This window comes from Dermacentor albipictus, chromosome 4 (assembly GCF_038994185.2).
Source record: "Dermacentor albipictus isolate Rhodes 1998 colony chromosome 4, USDA_Dalb.pri_finalv2, whole genome shotgun sequence".
In the NCBI taxonomy this organism is placed as follows: Eukaryota; Metazoa; Arthropoda; class Arachnida; order Ixodida; family Ixodidae; genus Dermacentor; species Dermacentor albipictus.
Genome location: NC_091824.1, coordinates 67,027,098 through 67,041,303, shown reverse-complemented (window position 1 = coordinate 67,041,303; position 14,206 = coordinate 67,027,098). Strand labels below are relative to the sequence as shown.

Genomic DNA, 14,206 nt, shown 5'->3' with positions numbered 1-14,206 from the left:
GGGGCTTCATCTTGCCATGCATTACAGCTATCATTAAAGCTATCGAATGCCTTTTTCCAATATCCCTACATGGCCCTCCAATTCCTCTATGGCTTCCCTCGCAATTTATCCCGCTTCAAGGGTGATAAAACGCCCCCCTCGTTCGCGGTGCGGCACCTGCGTACTGCGAGTTCGGAAATGACATCTTGCCGTGTTGCCTAGGCAGCAGGGGCGCGCGCTCAACGACAAGTGAATCCAGCCTCACTTCAGCGACTGCGCTTGACGATCAAGTTAAACTGCTTTCAACCTATCTGATGTTGAAAAATCGCCGTTTGTTCTTCTTCCTTGTTCATGACTCGCAGATCAAATTTTCCTGTTCTTTACTGCGTACGCCGACAGAAAATGAAGCAACGAAGATTTGAACATGCTTGTATTAAGGCAACTAGGCTTTCGCTTGCTGCAACGAAAGTGAATCGTAGTACAAGAACGGTTTGATGTCGAAAGACCATTCCGAGGTGCACGCTGGTTTTTCCGAAGACGAATCACGATCGCCTTGGAGAAAAGAAGGATTGGCGAAACAAAACGGAACGCACCTAGCAAGAGAAACAATCTAATGACACATTCAACTGGTCACCTTCAATCGCTTTAATAACGCTCTTTGCTAGCCAATTTACATCCGAATGGTCAAAATCTAACGCACGCAACATATTCGACATGTTCGTTCAAAGCGATCCGCACCACGTCAGCGCGCTTGGAAGCGCTTTCAACTTCGAGCTGACCGAGATGGGCCGACTGAGGTCTGACAAAATCCCCATCACATGGCTCCTCCAATCGCTCTGGAAGCAGCTGAACGTTCCGATTAGACAGGCTTTCTCTCGCTCCAATGGCGAGTGTGTTTCGCACGCTGAGAACCGAGTTGGAGTGGGGTTATAATCCCATGAATTTGCCATAAGTAAAGGAAACGCTTGGTACTCATGCTGAAACTAGAGCGCACAAAAAAAAATGATGGATACAGGTATCGTTCAAAAACGACATTTGCCTTCGCCCAGCTTTCAAGTCCATGCTTGGTATAACGTACAAATGCAGCAAACGATAGTGCTCCATTGCGGAATCATGGCAAATACGTGGCCCTTCGCGCGTTTTCGCACTGGGTGTCGTGGGCGACTAAATGAGGACCTTTCCTTGGAGTGCATGCACATGTCGCGTGTTCAGGTGCTCTGCAGACATCGCGTCCCAGCATGCGACAGTTGGTCATACGAAACTGGGATCGTAATTCCCAAGGAAAGCGTCGAGCAATAAAGTGCGAACAACAGTTATGTGCACATGTACCCCCAGAAAGATGTAGAGTATTATATGTTGTGTTCAGATGGGGCCTCCTTGATCGCTGTTGTAAATGGCAGCCAAAGAAGTGTCGTCATAGTTGTCATGTCGTCGTTGTCGTCCTGTTAAGTGCGTTGTGGATGTATGCATCTTTTTTATGCTGTAACGGAACTAGAGCATGATAAACGGACAGACAGACAGGATAGGGCCTTTTCCTAAAGTTATAATAATATGCTTGAGAGAGCAACACGTCGCATAATATTGTTCGTAGTAAAATAAGCCCTTCATTCACCTCTCCTCCCTTTTGTTTGATGAGGAGCAGCGAAACAATGTTTTCGCGCGGACGGCAACAGTGAAGTCTGGAGATAGCGAGACCCAACCTTAGAGCGTCACATCCATGTAAGCAAGCCACATCGATGTAGAGCGCAACCACGACCAATACGATGATATGGACCTGCTTGCAGCAACGTGTCCAACCTACTCAGACCGGATAATGAATGAGGAAAAAATAAACAACGGCATCGCTAAAGGCGGGTGCGCCGAATCTGCAACGCTTAGCCTCGAAAATTACAATGTAAAACCTGTTCAAAAGTCCACGCCCTCTGAAAAAAAGAAGAGAAAAGATCAAGCGATTGAATATTTCGCGTGCGTTTCCGGGGCAATGCACACAAAATCAAGTATTATCGTATAACCATAATCGTTATCGTATAACCAAGTATCGTATAATCAAGTATTATCGTGTAAGATCAAGTATTATCGTATAACATAACAGTGCTTCTCAACGTACTAACCGCCATTTGTCGTAATCCTCCCCTATTCTCTCTCTCTCTCTCTCTCTCTCAGTTTCTCTCTTATCTCTTCGATGAACGGTGTCTTTCGCAGTCCTCCATACGTATACCTCGGCCTGTCTGGTGCTTACCGGACTTGTCTACATACGGACCCGATCACATTGTAGCACCGTTTCCCGCTTTGTTTTATTTCCCATCTGTACAAGTACTATTGCCGCGGCCGAGCATGGTGAGTGCCGATTCGGCTGCGCGCCTTTATCTAAACTCTATTTGCAGCACCACAATGAGGCTCTGAAGAGACAAGACAGCCACGTTCCGAGGATGTTGTTGGTTGCCAGGTCCCGTAGCGACACGATCACGGTTTGACGGCACGTATACCGAGCACTGCGGCGCCGCCGCCGAGGCCTCTAGCTGGACAACTACATCAGCTGGACAACTTGTCGGTACCAGCAGCGCAAGAGTGCCGCGCGTCCTCAACAACAGCAAGGCAACATACAAGAAGCGTGCAACAGCTGCATGACTGCAGGTGCCGTGTTATCCGTTTCTGAGATGCGCACCGTACGACTACTTGAGCCCGCAACGCATGCTACAAAACGAGGGGCGTTGCAAGCTGTCAGAAAGAAGAAGCTAGTTCAAATAATCGGTGGCATCTTCGTTAACTTCGGACTGCAGACCCTATCACCCCTACAAATTGCGCCGCATCGAGTCACAGATGGGCATTGAGTCGTAGAGTGACCCCGCCCCTGTGTAACTAAAAATAAATGTTCGACTTCACGGCAGAAGAGTCTACTGAGTAGGTGAACCTTCGTGGACCGTGATCACGTCACACTAAAATGCCGGTTGTTCTCTCTCCATCTCACCCACCTTTACTTTCTTTATTGCGGAGAACGAGTGAACGGGCGGAGTGAGAGACTCATTATTTCTACAGCAGCCATCTGACAAGCCATCTGACAAGTGGAAAATTGACAATCGTGGCAGCTATATCTATATACAGAGTGTCCCACCTAACTTTAGGCAAGCTATTCAATGAAAAAAAAAAGATTGAAAGAACGCGGTGCAACATACACTAATAAGGCCTACGGTGTTCACTTAGGTCGTAAAGTCGTGTCTTGCCTTATGTTTCTTCCTATAATTTTTTTTCATTGAAGGGCTTGGCTAAAGTTTTCTGGGAAAGTCTATATATACACAGAGAATAAAGGAAAACTTGCAAAAAATTTTCTTGTTGCAAGACCCTGATTGTTTTGTCCTATACTTGCACAAATTATTAAGACAAATGAAAAATTACTAAAATTGGTATAATGTCAGTCCATTGCATACCTGTTATAATCATTTTTTTTTCTTTCAGAGCCAGTTCTACCGCAGCGAGAAACTACAAAATTCATTTACTTACGCAGCGAAAAGTAGTTATCTTAGTCAGCTGCATTTCTGATAAAACTAATCATTGCGCTTTTGAAGGTGCATGCTGTCGCGTGCAGGTACGTTCGTACCGGATGTATGCGGAATTATTCCAAGGCCATCCTGTCTGACATATTCGAAGTGCTTCGCTCGAAACGCGGCCTCCTTGATCGGACAGTTCAATTTCGGTGCTCGGTAATAACCTGTCTGCAGGAAACGCACTCCAAGTGACGGGCCCGTGAAAACGCAACAAGTTGGAGAGCTTCGTTAAAGGAATTCAGTGGGGCAGAGGTCCAAATGCGACAACGTAAAGCGCATGGTCGCAACAAGTTCGGAGTCACCTATCCCGTCGCCAAAATAAAGCTTTCGAATTCTTACGTCGGCGCACTCGAATAACCGCTCCTGTAGCCATGGCTGTTGTCGGCGGCTGTTTGCAGTTATGCGCAAGTAATGGGACGTCCGTTCAATAGTACCGGTGATAATAACGGCGAGTTTTCATTGCGCCTTTGGTTTTTTTTTTTTCGAAATGGGCAATCCTGGCCTTCCATTCACTGCTGTTCTGACAGATCGCCCGCCCATATATGTGTCATCTGTGTTTTCATGTGCGTCAGGTTACACGCGCGGCTGTTCCTTCCGTCGTGTCTTTCTGTTCTACGAGTGCGACGTGATTCCGCACTGAACACAGAAATCCATTTCAACAAACCTAGAGGTAATATGAAAATTGCACGACATTAAACAAACAAACAAGGAAGAACGACTTTATGTATGGTTAACTGGGCGCTAGAGTGAAGAGATTGAAAAGACTTTCTTCCGGCTACTTGCTTGCTCTTCTTATGTGAGCAAATATATTGAGAGAAAAATAAAGCAGCAGGTTACAATAGGCTTTCTTAAAATAAAAAAAACAATACATTGTAAAATGACTATTGGAGGGTGCGAAATCACACGAGGTTACCTTTTTTTGGTTACGAACAGTGGGTAAAGTTCGAACGCATGCAGTTCACATATTACCACATATTACAAATTGTTTTGCTTGAACGCGTTTGAAAGTTACAAAGGTGCATTAACGGCGTATTTCATAATCAACCTTTCTCTCTCTCATCTTGTAACCATCAGCAGTGAAAAGAGACCAAAACACGCGACAATGAGCCGCTAAACGAATGCGTAAATGTCTTCACCTTTGCCACAGTTCTAACAAAAGGAGAGGGAAAGAGAGACGTACGTCATATAGCACTAGCGCATATGGAATAGGAAATGAGCAGTTTTTTCATGTAATGTACACAATGATAAGGAAGCCGAATGCTCAACAGTTAGTTTCATCCCGCAGATAGCGTGAGAGAATGAAACCGGGAAGTGACTACTTGCGGACTAATCAGTAAAAATAAATACTGAAACGCAAGGGTTTCCTCCCACTCCTTATTTATTGAATATTGAAACCATTCAAGCGCAAAGGATGGCACCGTATTCCGTCGCTTCAGATCTATCTATCTATCTATCTATCTATCTATCTATCTATCTATCTATCTATCTATCTATCTATCTATCTATCTATCTATCTATCTATCTATCTATCTATCTATCTATCTATCTATCTATCTATCTATCTATCTATCTATCTATCTATCTATCTATCTATCTATCTATGTGAGTGTGCGTGCGCACGTGTGTGCTTGTGATTATGTTTCCTTGAGGAACAACTTGCCCATCGAGCAAGATGGTATCAGTACGTCTGTTTCGATTACTTGTCTGCGCGACCGCTTTCCTCAAATCTCACGTTTCAGATGCGACAGCCGATAACCCTCTTTAAGGCCGGTACGCGCCCTTCAACAGGAAGCGATCTTTCAACTGTTTTCCTTGCGTTTACAGTAAGACGCACAAACCAACCTGCCACATTTACCTCGCACGTAGGTGAAACAAGTCGCTTTACAACCGGCCTATGTTGTTGATGCTGCCGCGCAAGAGTCTAGCGGTGTTTTCTTCATCGATAACTAGCATGTTCGAAAACATATTTTTATGCGGAGATGGTAAGATAATTTTCCTACAGACGGTAATGGGAACCTATGTCGTTATTGATTTCTGACATTTGTTCTCGAAGGGCCATAGATGAGACACGTAAAACTAGTTTATAGATATGGATATTAGCCTTTCAAAGCTCTATCTTCATTTATTTTTGGTGCAGGGTAGTCAACCATAGGCATGAAAAAAGTGAAGGCCCAACCATTTTTGTGAATTTCACTCTCAGGACCATCTCGCTTAAGAAGGCAGTATCATGTCACGGATTTCATGTTATTCTCGAGCATCCTAGAGTGCTTTCTGTGCAGGCATACGGCGCGGTAGGATTTACAGTACGGTCCACTGCTGCAAGAAACAGTCAAATGTGCTCCTTGCACGTCGTTCGTGCCCTAGCGACAAGTGCCTGCGGAAGACACTTCCGCAGGCATTTGTCAGTGCACTGCGCCGGTGCGTAAAAAGGTGCCCCAACTACCAACTATGAGTTTTTGGCCCTTCATATATAGTACAATTGCGAAATTGAATAATCCGGACTTGTACCGTACTGATGTTTGTTCTTTAACAGTCGGCCGCACTTTACACGGGTGCACACACAGACTTCGTATATATATATATATATATATATATATATATATATATATATATATATATATATATATATATATATATATATATATATATATATATATACACACACTCACACAAGGTGTTTTTACGAAATAAACAGGGGAACAGCGCGAAAACACGAAGGACAGGAAGGAGAAGACACACCACATTTGTAGAAGCATATTTCGATCTTCACAACAGTTGCTTTGTTGACTGTGTTTTGGCTTGCAGTTTAGTTCGGCTGCTTAGGTTGATCACCTGAGAAGCACCTAGAAAAGGCTACTAAGATCTGTGACATATAATTAAAAATAAATTCTGGCGTTTTACGTTCCAAAATCCATCTATCTATTCATCTATCCATCCATCTATCCATCCATCTATCCCATCTATCTAAAATCTGTCGCACATTAATAGCATAGTCTGGTATTCAACACAACTTCGTTGTTCGAACATAGCGCCGACGTCAATGTCTCCGTGTAAACAAGCACATACGCTAAGCTGTTCGATCATCCTCGCGCTGACGGCACCGAGAAATGGCAGCATCACTATGCCGATGCTGTGGCGCTCTGCAGCCGTGGTAACCACGGTCACGTCGAAGCAGTATAATCCGCGCCCGCCTCCTGCCTTTGACCCGCCTCCACTATTTGGGCCAGCGGCAATTTCTGGCATCGAAACACTCACGTATTCGTGGCCACCCTCTCGCTTGCTATCTGCGGTCTTCTGTTCCACTTGCGGGGTCGAAATAGGCGCTGTTCATCCAAGTTGTTGCTCGGTGGCTAAGTTTTCGCATGCTTCTTAGCCCACGAGAAAAAACCTAACAGAGTAGTGATGTACGTTTTTACGTGACTATTCCTGCACGGAGAACGTGCAGAAACGGTTAGCGCGATGCTGCTTGCTTCGCCACTTCGCGGTCTCCTGCAACCTCGCTATACTTATAGGACTTATAACTTATTGTTCGATGCACATTTTGCTGCTCATTGGACTCAAGTATTATAGCTACGCTTACACTATGACATTAGTCATAATTACGAAATGGAGCGATCCTGGCGTTTTTCTTTTGTTTTTTAGCCTGTCACATTATAAGTGGAGATATTTATAAGGGAAGTGCGGCGTGCCTTTAAAGAAAAAACTAATTCCACAGTGCTGCTTCCATTTACCTACACACGCCGTAATTCGTAGGAAAGGACCACTTCCATGAACTACGCAGCAGACATTTTCCTACAGGTATTTTTCTTGACATGGTAAAAGGCTTTTCAAGCCCTGACAAATGACGATTAATATTAAGCGAAGATCATGCGCTGTTACGCTGGTAGGACGGACCTTAATTACCCATTTTCCTCACAAAACCTCTACTACGCAAAAGCGTTCTGAGCAGGATCTTTCCTTTTTTGTTCAGATCCCGAAAAAAATAACGAAGGAGTACTTCATTGGAACGCACCCCAATCCACCATGCCAATTTTTTTTCTCTGTTAGGGAGGTTCACAATATAAATGTAGATCTGAAGGTGGCCCCACAAGCGACCGAGTCGCGTTCGCGTACTGCCCTGCCGGGAAGGTGTTTTTGAATAATAGGGTTCACGCCTTCCGTTAGCGTTCCGCGATTGCAGCGCCCTTCCTGCACGTGAAAGGAGAATTAAAAGAAGATACCCGAGAAAAGAATGCGATAACGCTATCCTTAATACTCTACAGGATGAAAAGTATAACTGAGAGTCTATTATTTACAGTGAAGAAGCGTTGACGCGTTTCTGAGATTATTACGGTGACATCGAAAAGACGCAAATCACGTTTGGGGCGTTTGGAGCACCCGCAGTCTTCGAAATTTAGCGTTAGGAGTGTACGAAAACCCGACCCCAAGGATATCTTTAGGTTTTGTCGCACGCGCTGCGGCGACATGCTAATGATTAGGAGCCCCTTATCCTCATCACCCTATTCTAAAAAAATAGTCTATTATCGTTGTTGCTATCTCCAGGAAGCGTATGAAGGCAATTCAAAACGAATGGCTAGAATTCTACTTCCCGTTCGCCCGAAATAGGGGACCGTCTAAACGCAAGCATACACCTGCAATCTTGCAAACGTGGTCATGACCATGACGCTACACGCTCATGCGGATGCATGCTTGAGCGTGTAGCGTCATGGTACTGACAACGGATCCATAATCTGCCCTCGTAGCGTCGCGCTACGATGGCGCGCTCTCGACTGAACTGGTCGCCGCCGCCGCGCTTCGTCTTCCCTAATAAATGCAAGGATGTCGGCACTCCACGTCAGCCGCCACCGTTGCCACGCCGTTCCTTACAAATACACGTGAACCAACCGAGAAGACAATCAGGACACGATTTCGAGAAAAGTACTAATAAACTTTGTCACCAGCTTCACTTGTATTTCTAAGACATACATTCAGTTAGGTTTAGTCGGGAGATAAGGAATTGTTACAAGTTTTCGCTTCCGGCTGCTCCATGTCCTTTCTATGCGCGTGAATGCATTCGTGTGGGATTTATTTCGTCCTGCGCCTTGCTGTGCTCAGGCCTGACAACGTCATTGCGCATTGCGCTAAGTGCAGTCCAATAGGAGATTTGCGCATGTATTTAGTTGTGCATTTATTCTGCATAAGATATAGTAGTCGTTGACCTTCATAGGGGTCGCACAACATTTTATATAAAACATCAAACCACATCCTCGCCAAAAAGTAAGACGTTTCGCTGAGACGTAGTGAGATCTCCAGACGCCGCAAGAAGTCGCAATCTAGCTGATGACAAGACGGGAGATTGTCCCGGTGCCTCGAGTAATATAACAGTGGAGAGAAACTGCCTTCATTAAAGGAACGGGTCATGAGGAACTCTCGCAGGTGGACAGAGCGAGGAAAGCAACGACGCCTGTACAGGCAGCCATAGAAGAAGTTACAGTGGAGACAGAGTAGGTGAAAGTGGGTCTAGAGCGATGTCGAAAACAAACAATAATGTAAGGTGGCTCGTGGATCAGATACCTGGTAAGATCCATCACGCACTGTGGTGTTTACCTGCAAAGCAAACGTCAGGACTCATTATAGCCGACATGTCCCTCTTAAAGGGAAGAACTTTCTCCTTTTGTGTGAGATAGCAAGTCTGTTTCCTGCAACTGGTAGAGGGGGCGGGGAGGTGGGGCAGGGAGGGCGTGTATTGAGCAGTCTTTTCTTAAGTGCGAGCTTCGTAAGCCTTCATGGTCTTCCAAAACGAGAGCTGAAGCATAGAAAGTTGAAAAAGGAACGCAACATCGCAGAAAAAGTTTACGAGCATGCAGAACAGATATTTAAGATACAGAAACAGAGCAGCAGGAAGTAGGGAAAGAAAGTTACTGGATATTATTTTTTTGCATAACTCAAGAGGGAAACTTGGCGTGCTTCGGCCGGACTTGTGCTACATCAAGAAGAATATGGGTAACCTCCTGAACCTGCGAGTACTGACGTGGCTGTAGTATTACATTAGAAGAGTTAAGTGCTGGGCTAGCTGGTGATCTTGCATACTGAAAAGATTTTGCGCCAAGAAACAACACACACAAGAAAGACGACGACACACCACGGGCGCTACTTCAACTGTTTAATGAGGGTGAAAGCACTCGACATATATAGCCCTCCACAACACCGCGCATGCATACAAGGCAACAAGTAATACAAGGTTTTATCAGAGTAGGCGCGATAGAAACTTCAGCTCAGCATCGTAAAGAAAAACCGACGTATCACTAACACAGTTCAGACCCGCGTTCTTGATGTAGAAGGCTTCCAATGTTTCACGTGATGTCTGATGCTTGCCTCTACCCAAAATGCTCGCATCATGGAACCGTGGAAAACAATCGGTGCAAGAACTACAGTGATCCACAAGTCGCTCACCTTCATTATTCTTTATACCTTCTGCATGTTCCCTAAGTCGGTCGTTGACACAACGCCCCGTCTGTCCAATGTAGGATTTCCCGCAGGACAGAGGAATTTCACATACCACGTTTCACGTGGTACATATACCACGTGTTCTCGCTCACCAAAAGCTTGCCCAGCTAAGCCGTCGTATAACTTGCGAAATCCCAATGCCTGGCTGTCAGAAGAAGCATGGTCAGCGTTTCGTTAAGTGCGCCACAAGTGTGGTATATCAAACTTTCACCAAGGTAGCGGTGGTGGTGTTTATTCGTTAGTAGGAGTGGCCCGCAGGCCCTGCGAAATGGAAATAGCGAGTGAAATAGGACAGCCAGCACTATAAGATAACCCGCGTCAGTGTCCTGTGTAGCTCACAGATAGCATCGGAATGCTACTTTAAACAGCCGACAAGAGCATTTACAAAGCACTTAGTGCGGGAGAGGCTTCCAGGACAGCTGCCGGTCTATCGCAGCATAGTATGTGTTATTACCCAGCTCAACCGGCCAATGAAGAACAGTTCTTACGAACGAAATGCTTAGTGAATTCGGTCGCTTTGGCAGCCACAAAGCTTTCGGCACTAGTGTGACGTGAATTGACCGCGTGCGTGAGCATGCGGTTTCTCTAGCCTCGTCGGAGAACCATCTTACCATATCCTTGTGGCCTCCTCACTGCTTGAAAGGAAACGCAATTAAGAGCGACCTGAGGCCCCTCCTTACGCCGGCTCGGTAATTGGCCGCCTCGCATGCTCGCTCCCGTGATTGCTGCCACGCGATGGCTGGAGGGTTTGCGCAGCCGCCGATTATCCTGTAATCGCCGCACGCTGTCACCTCGGCAGGGAATGTGGTTCGCCAGGTGGCGTTATGAGCGTAGAGGTCATTCATACAACGCCAGATAGCGTTTCTCGCGTGGAGGAACCCAATTATGTGGGCTGAAGTCATGGTGGTGGGAATGGGCTTCGAGGAGTATAACTGCTCCTTCCTGAAGCCATAGCCGAAGCCGGAAAATTCTCTTAGCGCCTCATTCATCAATTGTGTTGCACATTCACTGTAACGTGACCTTCCGTCTGTCAACAAGGAGCTTGTGAATACGGTCGATGAGCCACAAGAAAGAAAGGACTACTGTTTTTCGCTGGGCGCAATAACTGATTGTATTATGGTTAGCTTAAGAAATTATTTTGGTATTCGAAGATTGTCTTTAGCCCATGCGCCGAATTCCTTTCATATATATGTGCATAAACCGCAATAAAGCACCAGTTTTTCTGTCTCTTTAGGAAACCGAATGCCGTCTGAATGTTTGCCGTTAGCTGACCTATTTGTAACTGTTCTTAGCTGAGGATGATGTTTGCCATGTTGTCTCTCGTTTTGTGACGCACACACACACAACTTTTTGTGTCTTTAAAGTTAACGCTATACACTTTTGATTCGACTTACGACAAATTCCTGATTTCAAGGCAGAACCTATGAATTTTTTTTGTGTGTTGGTTCTTTTGTATTCGCTATGTAGTTCTTCTTACTAGTTTCATTGGTTTCTTTGTTGCCCTTTGGTTACAGCTGAAAAAGCAAGCATTAGCTTTCTGTCTTTAATTTACTTTCAGCCCTTTTCTTATGATTCAACATTCTCATTTTTCCGCCGCAACCCTGCCACTATCAGGGCGCGAAAGGCAAATTTTCATGTTCGCTTCACTTCAGCATAACAATAGAATATGGCGCATCAACATGAACATACAAGGGACGAAGCTCACATGCTGAATAACCGTTCTTGTTTCTCAAGCTATACGAGAACGCAACATAGCATCTATCGCCATTAACATGTAGCATATCAAAAACACACAGTACAGAATAGGCGTGAACATCGGTACACACGTTACTACAGGCATCATTGATGTCTAACGATTTATTTGTACCTGCGCGTGGAGACAGCCCAGTTTTGAAAACGTATACACAATGTTATATATATGGTAAGTACGCAGCATTTGATAAACTGTTTAATTTTATAGTACCAAAGAGCTAGTAGGTATGGGAGTTTGAGAACCTGTCTAGCGAATTCGCATTAACCTCCCTTTCGCCAATGTTACGCATTAGCTGTACTGCCATTGCAGCACTTCCGCACGGTGAGAACAGGATGAGTAACTATACAGAGCAAACGCTTCCCTCGGGGCACCCAGCCAGGGCACCTCGATTGAGGTCGAACCCATCTCGGTGACACCGCGCCACAGCTCTCTCAACGCTCCTTCGCCATCCGTGTCATCGCTCACAGAAACAGGCGGAGAAAAAGATTTAAAAGCGGGCTCTTCCACGCTCAGCAGTTCGACGACTCAGGAAAGAAGGGCAGCACCCAACCCGATTCCAGCGTGCGCAGGAGCTGCGGGCTGTCCCATAACGGCCATCAACGTAAAGCGTATAAATCAAGAGCCAAAACCCGCCTCTGCTTGCTCAGTTCATGAAGAAAGTGCTAGGCGAGAGGACCACCGCACACGGGGGCAGCTAGCTAAGCGGCAGTACATCAACGGCGCAGGACCTGCAGTCACAACGCTAGCAAGCGCGTAGCAATTTCAGCACCTTCGCGGTCGCGATGAGGGCAGCAGCCGACGAGATCGTGAGCGTTCGGAGGCGCGCGTTCTTTTGAAGCGACCCGCCCCATTACGGAGCGTGACGCAGTCCACTGGTCGTCACCTTCACGCCCGAAATCTCTGCCGCACGTCCGCTTCTCTTACCCTCGCTGCTTACCGTAAGACGGCGTAGTGCTCCCGGAGAAACTATCCACGCCCTTCTCTGCCCTTGCCGCACCACGCGTAGACGTACAGTCCGCGCACGCACGTACTTCTCATACAAGGTAAAAAAAAAACGATGAGAGATCGCACACGTTTCTTCCATTAGTTCTAATTTAGTATTCTCCCACCTAGCTTCACCTCGTGGAACCAAGAAGAGGAAGCGAATCGACATCGGAAGAATTCAAATGTGGCATCGTAGCGATGTCTGTTGTTTTTTCTTCTTCGAGTACACACGATACTAAATACCCCCAGAATCAGTCCCAACAGACGCACGCACACTACCAAACTTCTGCCGCTAGCCATCCCTATATTAGCCATCAAAAACTTTAACAGTGCTAAGGGACGCAATTACTTTTCAAGTTTGTTCCTATTGACAAATCGTTAATGGGGAACGTGAACATCTTTTTGTTTTCTTGACAGGCCGGGTTGGATGCGCACTCCTCCATGTATGTGGACAAAATAAGTTTCTCTTCATGGTATGGTATGAAGAACTTTATTTAGGTCCTGAGGGATCAGTCTGGGACTGATGTGGGCCACTCCCACGTCGGTACAGAGAGGCCGAGCCCCTCTGCTATCACACGGGCCCTCTGGACAGCCCTGAGTTGGTCCGCCAGCACTTCACTGTGCAGCATTCGCTGCCACCACTGTTCACCTCGAGAACCAAGTTTCTCTTCATGATATATGTCGTTAAAATTGCTTAACAATAAAGCGTTTTATGGCTAACCTTCCATGAAATTTTCATGTGTGCGAGCATAAATTGTGGTCTCAAATTGAAGCAAAATTGCCTCATTCTACGCAAAACCTGATATGTCTCATGACTTGCATATGCATGTTGAGTAAATTAGTTGCCAATAAGCATAGCTTTCAAGGTAACTAGACTTTCAGGTAGATAATACAGCTCAAATGTTTACCGTTATGCAACCCGCGTCGGCCACGCCTACCTTTACAGCACCTTTTCTTTGTCATCGTTCTAAGACAACGACGATCCTTTAGCTTGTGGGATGCAAGTAAAATGGACGTCTTTTCCCGATAGTCAAGAATTTTTATAATATATGGCCTAGATTTCCCATTATATTTGCGACCAAGTCTATGAAGTCTTTCAATACCTGTAAGCGTTATACCTATCTTCTTTGTTATTAGGTCGTCCTTCATCATCTTCTTAAGTTCTTCAAACGTCTCGTTTCGCGACTCTTCAAATCCATATACAATAGGGTTATTCCGATGGCTTCGGGTTTCTAATTCATCCACCTTATTTGTGAGAAATGATAATTTACTGTCAAACTGTGTGACTGTGTTTTCTTTATTTCAGTTGCTTGTTTCGGCAGTGAGCCCAAACTGGATAACTGTTGCTCGAGGTCATCTATTCTATTCCTTAGTGTCGAGATTTGCTCTTGATTTCATGCTGTGTAACAATTCCTTCAATAGTTCCTTGGACCTTCTTTTGGCCATGTAGTAGTTCTGATAG

At 45.6% G+C, this 14,206-nt stretch overlaps 1 long non-coding RNA gene across 1 annotated transcript in view; it reads right to left on the bottom strand.

Moving 5' to 3' along the window:
* Positions 1 to 14,206, bottom strand: part of LOC135897611 (uncharacterized) — a 174,986-nt gene that overhangs the window by 33,172 nt on the left and 127,608 nt on the right. The window lies entirely within an intron of this gene.